Source organism: Alligator sinensis, unplaced genomic scaffold (assembly GCF_000455745.1).
Source record: "Alligator sinensis unplaced genomic scaffold, ASM45574v1 scaffold988_1, whole genome shotgun sequence".
In the NCBI taxonomy this organism is placed as follows: Eukaryota; Metazoa; Chordata; order Crocodylia; family Alligatoridae; genus Alligator; species Alligator sinensis.
The window spans coordinates 682,771-691,346 of NW_005842454.1; positions in this window are offsets into that span (position 1 = coordinate 682,771).

Below are 8,576 nucleotides of genomic sequence, written 5' to 3' on the forward strand. Positions count from 1 at the left end.
ATGGTGAGGGGTCTGCAGGTGCTTGACCCCCTGGGCAACAGTGATCAGTGCCTGTTGGAATTCACCATCCAGTGCAAGGTGGCAAAGGCCTGCAGCAAGGTAGCAGCCATGGATTTCAAGAGGATGGATTTCAATGAGGTAAAGAGAATAGTCGGGGAGGCACTGAGGTCCCAGAGGGGAGCGGAGTCAGGTGTCCAGGAAGAGTGGTCATTCCTTAAGGAGATGATCCTCCAAGCCCAAAGGAAGGTAATCCCAATGTGGATCAAAGGGGGCAAGAGGGCACAAAAGCCCCCATGGCTCACCAAGAGCATATGGGAATGTCTCCTAGCTAAAAAGGAGACATACACCCAATGGAAGTGTTGTGGAAACACACGCAGCATACTTTTGGGTCAGGTCAGCAGAAGCTTTTATTTAAAAGAAACTACAGCTGTAGGGGGGATTCTAAAGTGACATGGATTTCCCAAGCACTTGGAAGGGGGTCCCCCCCAAGAGCAAAATCAGGAGGCTTATATACTTTTTAACAGTTGCTTACAACTCACGTGATCATATAGTGAAATTAGCATGAAAAGCGGCTATAATATTACTTCATTATTTCTTTGCTGTAATCAGGATGGGAACTAATGGGGGAGGCGAGGTTAGTTCACAAACCTCCTTCTTGCACCTGCAAATCAGAGTTGTACATACTTTTTGCTATCTTCAAGGCCGCGGTGAGCGAAGCAGTTGCAGAGGAGTTACAAAGAACAAACACTCACACGAAGTTTGCTTGGCTCTGTGGGTCCAGTTCTTTTGCGCGCGGGTGGGGTACGTCTAGGAATTCTATCGGCGATGGGGAGAGGCTAGAGATTGATCAGATCTCCGTAGCCTGCTTCAAATGCACTGGGTCCGTGAGGATCCGCAGCGCTTAGAGATCTTCACGCAGCGTGAAGTCTCCTCCTCCCTTGTTCGTGGAGTCCTCCAACTTGGGCGGAAACCACTCAAGCCTCTTATACTGCTAGCAAGCCAATCACTAGCCGCCACGTGTGAATAATTTAGAACTGGCCAATAATGGGACCCAAATCTACATACAAATGGCGGGAACTCTTTGCCATGAGCACCTCTGTGCTGCAACAAAGAAATGCACCCTGCAAAGAAAGCTTCAAATCGGCGGGAAATTCTCCCTTGCACCGGGATTCTCTTTTGCAGCAGAAAACTCCACTGTGCAAGGAAGCTTGCAATTTAGCGGGGACAATTTAGCAGTGCCGAAGCACACACAAATAAAAATCACACCTTTTGGGTTGTGACACCTACCAACTATAAAACTATGATTCCAGGTAGGGAAGAGAAACAAAGGCATTCAGGAACATCTGAAAGCCAAAAAGGAGGCGTACATCTAGTGTGTGGTGGGGGGGGGGGCGATGCAACTATCACCAAATAGGAGTATACCTCCATAGCGAGAGTAGGTATGGAGGCTGTTGGGAAGGCTAAGTCAGAAACAGAACTAGGACTAGCAGGAAGGATCAAGGACAACAAAAAGGAAAGGTCAGGGAAGACTGAGGGAACTTCTGGAGGTGATGGATATGTTCAAATCAGCAGGTCCAGACACTCTCCACCCCAGGATGCAGAGGGAATTGGCAGGGGTCACTGTGGAACCCCTGGTACATCTTTATGAGCATTGTGGTGCTCTGGCCAGGTGCCAGAAGGCTGGAAGAAGGTCAATGTGGTCTCCATTTTCAAAAAAGGGAGGAGGGAGGACCCAGGAAACTACTGGCCTGTTAGTCTTACTTCAGTCCTGGGGAAGTTCTTTGAAATAAAATATCCAGGAGCACATTGGGGAGGGACAAGCAGGGGAGAGGATGCTCAAGGGCAACCAGCATGGGTTCATTAAGGGCAGGTCCTGTCAGACCAACCTGATAGTGTTCTATGATTAGGTCACAAAATCACTGGATACAGGTGTCATGGTGGATGTAGTCTTTCTGGACTTCAGGAAGGCCTTCGCCACTGTCTCCAACCTCATTCTCATTACAAAGCTAGGCAACTGTGGCATTGATGCATACACAGTCAGATTGGTTTCAAATTGGCTAGGGGGCTACACCCAGAGAGCCGTGGTGGATGGGTCATACTTGACCTGCAGGGAGGTGGGCAGTGAAGTCTCCCAGGGCTTGGTCCTTAGGCCTGTACTGTTCAATTTCTTTATCAGCAACTTGGACAAGGGGGTGAAAAGCACCCTGTTCAAATTCACTGATGACACCAAGATTTGGGGTGAAGTGGGCACATTAGAAGGCAAGGACAGGTTACAACTGGATCTGGACAGGTTACAGGGGTGGGTAAATGTGAATAGGATGGGATTCAATACTGACAAGTGCAGGGTACTGCACTTGGGCAGGAAGAACCAGCAGCATACCTATAGGCTGGGGAACTCCCTTCTGGAATGCACAGTGGCAGAAAGAAATCTTGGAGTCATTATTGATTCCAAAATGAACATGGGCTGCCAATGTGAGGATGCGTTCAGCAAGGCTAACCACACCTTGTCATGTATCCACAAATGCAGCTCAAGCAGGTCCAAGGAGGTGATCCTCCCCATCTATGCAACACTGGTCAGGCCACAGTTGGAGTCCTGTGTCCAGTTCTGGGAGCCGCACTTTAAGATGGATGGGGCCAACATTGAGAGGGTCCAGAGGAGGGCCACTTGCAAGATCGGGGGCAGCAGGGCAGGCCCTATGGGGAGGGGCTAAGGGACCTGAACCTGTTCAGCCTTCACAAGAGAAGGCTGAGAGGGGATCTAGTGGCCATTTATAAACTTACCAGTGGGGACCAGAGGGGATTGGGTGACACCCTGTTCCCCCGAGCACCTCCCAGAGTAACAAGAAACAATGGCCACAAATTGATTGAGAGTAGGTTCATGCTAGACATCAGGAAGTACTACTTCACAGTCAGGGTGGCCAGGATCTGGAACCAGCTACCAAGGGAAGTGGTGCTGGTTCCTACGTTAGGGGTCTTGATAAGGAGTCTTGATAACTACCTAGCTGAGTTCATTTTACCTTAAATTTAGTAGGGGTCATAAGAGCCCTGTATTCATTCCTGCCCAGGGCAGGGGGTCAGAGTAGACGATCTGCTCAGGTCCCCTATGACCATACTTCTATGATACTATGAAACTATGAAGACTCCCAGTCCTTGGTTGAAGAGAGGGTGGAGCTGATAGCTGCCTATCCAGGCTGGAAATGGGGTCTTTGCCCAGCAAGTGTTGTCCAGAGGGGGGTCGCTGACAGGTCCTCTGGATGGATAGGTGGTGAGGTATGGTGCTGGTCCAGATGGAGAGGGCATACTCAGGAGTCAGTCTTCACTACCCCTTTTTATGGGGCAGACTACCTATGATCTCCTATGGGGAGGGCATGTCTAGGCAATGTGAGTCCTGTTCCATAGGGTTCCAGGTGTTCTTACTGAGCATGTGCAGCCTTAGCACAATGGTGGGTTGCCTCATCTTTTGTTTCTTGAATGCTGAGGGTGGTTCCAATGACTGGGTCATTGGTCCAGGTATTGGTGTTACTGGTTTGGTCATTCAGAGGGAGCTATTTTTAGACCTACTGCCATTGTGTCTCAAGCACCCTCATTCATCCCCATTCATTCAGGAATCAAGTTACATAGGAGGGGTAGGTGTGAGTCATAGGTTACACAACAGGGCATGGGGACAAGATAGAGACTTGACAAACAAAATGGAAACTTGACATGACTTATGCTAACTTACACATGTAGGCCTAAATCATATAGTATCAATAAAACAGCAATATAGAATAGTAAAAATCAATATAAACATAATAATTATACAATATAAAGGAGAAAAACAAAACAAATACAACTTGCTACCAAAATAAAATGCTGAAGTTTATCCTACGTCTTAGCTCACTTATACTTATCTATAGGGAATACAGAGGAAGAGAAAACGGTCAGAAATGGTTGGGGAAGGGGAGGGAATGCATTAAAAAAAAAAAGAAAAGAAAAAGTGGGCATTTTGCTACACCCTAATGACACTTGCCCCACTACTACTATTCTCTCTGCCACTGCCAGGTTCAGTTCTGGCTTGTAAGGAGTCTTTTGGGCTTTATGTGTCCCAGGAGAAGCCCATCAGCTAGATCTGTCTCTGGCCAACAGAGACAATTAAGTTTGACATCCCTGATTTAGACCACATTTTCCCAGTCTACTTATTATAATGTCATGTAGGACTAAAGTCAATATAATATTTTCTCTATTCACCTAGTTATTCTGCCAAACTAGGAAAATTGATTGGTATGATACAATTTGTTATTGACATATCTGTCTTTATCATTTGAAAATAAATGCTGAAGAAGAGCATACAAGAAGCAATTTGAAATTGTGGTCAAGTGTTGATGATACTTGTGACAAAAGAAGCAAAGTGTCTGAGTTCTAGCCCACAGTTCTTGTTGGGGAAACTTTTGGGAGGCAGGGGGGTGCTCAGTGGAAGCAAGCTTTGCTATAAACAGTTTTATAAGTAGGATACATTTACACCTTTTTTTACCCCAGGGGCAGATGGCAGTCTAGGACTATCAGCAGACTACAGTGACTGCTCTCTGACATAAAGTTTTATTGTGTGGGTAGAGATATCCATAAATCATGGAGAAAGTACCCATTGGTTGAAGGGGTCCCTTTGCCTGGGCTGTTTGTCACTGATTGCTGGGGGAGCAAAGACTGCAGTTGTACATATGCCGTGGTTTTTGTCTCTAGTGGGTAATGGAATAGAGAAAATCCCACACAATTTACTGATTCGTTTTGATGCACTGGCTGGGGGAGTAGTTAGCTGATTGCACGATTTTACAATGATTACACACTTAATTTATACAACACAATTTTATTTTAAAACTCTTTGCTACGTATATAACACTGCTTAGCTTTAAGAAACACCACAAACATTAAGAACACAATAACTACATATATCAGAAACAATGCTCCAAATGCACTTCCTTCCCAAACAATGCTATAAGAATTAGTGTTACAAAAACAACTACAATTACAACTAAAAGTTAAATTTGAATCAATGCTATTATTTTCATAATATACTTACAATCCTAGAATTCCGAGAAGCCAAATACCAAAATATGGTTTCATTCCTCAGTAGTACAATTTAATGGGTTGGCCTCAGTAGTACGGTTCAATGGGCTCGCCTCAGCAATACAATTCAATAGGCTGGCCTCAGCAATACAATTCAATGAGCTGGGCTCAGCAGTGATAGGACTAAGTCCCCTTCCTTCAGTCCCTTTCGGGCGCTCTGCAGCTTCAACGTGAACTAAGAGATTCGTGTTCACGGAGAGGGTGGATCAGGTGATCAGTCTGTTCCGGCCTACACTTGCGATTCTTCCTTCGTTGTTCTGCAAGTGAAGTCACCTCCAAATTGGGACAGTAAGTTACAGTTTTTATTGAGTGAGCTGCCGTCTGTGGGCTCCTCCTACTCAACCTGTCATTACCCCCAAATTTGGGCTCGGATCTTACTCAACAGATTCTTTTGCCTTTGTTGAGCATTTTAAATTACTCTTGGGGAGACTTCACTGCAAATGCCCTTTTCTTACCAATCTTGTTAAAAGGCCTTAGGGTTTGATCTCTCGGAATTCAGGATATTTGCTCTCTTTGTAAAAGACTTCTAAAGATAAAATTTAAATTAAGGCTTTAAGCGAAGTCAGGACATTTTGCACGTAGTCCTAAAAACAATGAGCTAGATAAGGAGATAACTCCTATCTTCTTCCTGAAACTGGCTAATGGGCAACCTTTAAAAACATTCAAACTATTTCATTCAATATGACAGTTTTTGCCTTCTCATTGATGATTGGCAGAGGGGTCCTGGTGGCCCCACCACTTGCAGCTGACCAGTGGGGAGGCAAAAACCATGGCATATTTTAAAACAGCAATTTTTGCTTCCCTGGAAATCAGTGGAAAATGACCTGGCTGGTGGGGCCCCTCCACCAATCATGGATGGGGAAGCTGGGGATGGGGAAGCAAGTGGCAAAATGAGAAAAAAAATAATAAAGGAACCACTGCAGGGGGTACTTCCTCCACAATTTGCAGAATTCCCTGTGTATGGGGTGAGTGTTTCCCCCAGGTAAATACTATGGTTTTATAAGTGTTTGTTGCAAGTAAGGCTCAGAAGAATGAGTGAGGCTCTGAGAGAGCTGAGAGGTGGGGGGGAAAAAAAAAAAAGCTTTCCCAGGGAGGACAGAGTAAAGTCTGAGTGAAGATGGAGGGAACTGTAGTTGGATAATAAAGACTGTTTTGAAGGAGTCTGCTATGCTTTTGGGGACATCAATACTCTGATACTCTTCCTCTAAAAAAAGAAAACACCCTTGTTTCTGACCAAAACAAAACAAAACAAAACAAAACAAAAAAGGATCTCTCTCATGTGGGGTGCTACAGATCACCAGGGAACCCAGTGACTGAGAAGAGCTGGCTTCAGCAGGTCCACTTAGGAGAAGGAGACTGAACAAGGATGTATCTAAGAATCATATAATCATAGTATCTCGGGGCAGCGCTTTCCTCTTCCCCTTGAAAGAGGCATTGATCCTCTATAACTATACTCATCTGAGAAGGAGGGACCCTTGGCCCTTGCTTTAATGAATAACTATGTAATTCAAAATGGATACACAACATTGAGATACCCTTTCCAGTCCTTTCCACTCAGACATTGTCTGTCCAGTGTTCCAGTTTCAGAAAAAGTAACAGAAGATAGCCTCAGCCCTGCATAGCCCAGGGCCTGGTGGTGAAACAAGTTTGCTAGGGAGTAGGAATTGAGGTTTTAATGATGGAAAAGGCTAAGGAAAGTCTAAAACCTGGATCTCTTCCATTCTGGGAAAATGGCCTAATCTTAACATTACTAGGCTAAAAGCTCGGTGTGTCTCCTCTCTTTTCTAAGTGCCTTGTTTAGGTGGCAATTTTGGGCAGCTCCTGAAGCTCTTGACACCTGGATTGTCTGTACATTAACATTTGAAACTGGTTTTAAGTACTAATTTTTGTGGAAACAAAATTATATGTTACTCCAGATTATCTCTGATCCCATACTACCCATCTCATGTTACAATACGGTGCAGCCATTCTAGGCTACAACTTAGTGCAAACACTGCACCGCCACCCCTTTCCCCTGCTGCCCTGGATCAGGACCACTGCTCCCGCCCTCCCCAGCACCCCAGATCCCTGCTCACTGCTCCCCCCTGAACTTACTTGTAGCTGCCTGTGCTGACTGTCCTGGGGGACCAGGATGGTAAGAGTTAACTTGCTTTCTTGGCTGCTGCTGCTCTCTGAGTGGGCTCATCCCATAGAAGAGCAGCAGGTCTGCAGGGGTGGCTGGGCAGGTAGATTAACCATTCCCTTCCTGCTTCCCTGGGACAGACAGCTAGGCAGCTACAAGTAGGCAGGGGTGGGTAGCAGGGACTGGGTGGGGGATTCCAGAGGGACTGAAGGTGGGGTAAAGCCTGGAATGGGAAGTGGATTATTACCTTTTAATACTCCAGGCCCCTTGCTGGCTTGAAATGTGGCTGCTCCAAATGTGAGCTAGCACTAATATTGATCAACATTTGTGCAGCTCACAGCATAAAACATTGCTTTTCAAAGTTTTTGAGCTGAGCTCCACTTTGAGTTACAATTTTGTTTGTGGCTTCCTGCCACCCCTACCCCCCACACTTCAGAGGAGCAGCACAGCCAAGCACAGGTTGCCCCTCATCCTAATAGCCACAGTATTGCCAACCACACCACATAAAAAAATCATGAGACAAACTTTTAAAAATCAAGAGATATGGAATGAAAATCATGAGATGCTACTTTTGAAGTGTGTGTGCATGGGAGGGGTTATTTGTGAAGGTATGGGGCTGTGGCTGTGTGTGGGGGGGCATGGAGCCCGGGGACGGGGTTCCCCTGCACACCCTGGCAGGTTGTGGAGTCCTGGGAGTCAGGAGTGAGGGACAGTGGCAGGACTAGGGGCGGACTGTGACTTGGGAGTAAGAGGCAGAGACACAAAGACAGACAGACAGACAGACAGACACACACACACACACACACACACACACACACACCACCCAGCAGGTAAGTGGAGGGGAAAGGGCTGGGGGAGAGGGAAGGTGTGAGGGAAGGGCTGGCCACTGCAGGCTGGGGCTCTCTGCACCCTGCTTAGTGCTGCCTTTGCCCCAAGAACCATGCAACACCATGTGCTTCCTGCTGTCTGCTGGGTGGGCAGGGGACATGTAGCATGGCCAGTGTGTGGCTCCCAGGGCTCCCTGGTAAGCGGCAGGAGGCACACTGGTGTTGCATGGCTCCCAGGGCAAAGGCAGCAGGGCACAGAGAGCCCCAGCCCACAGTGGGCAGACTGTCTGTGACCCATGCACAAATCTGGGGGGCACATGCCCCCCATCCCTCCCCCAGGAGTGCATACTGTGGCAGGGAGCTGCACCCCTCCACACTCTGGAACAGCTGCCCACAGCTCTATCATATGACCCGCCCCATCCCCATTTATCAGTAAGGTACAAATTCTTAACTTTTAAAAAGCTGACTTCAATAAGCTAAGGACTTCAGTGAGTAATGCCCTACAGGACCATGGACCACAGGGAAAG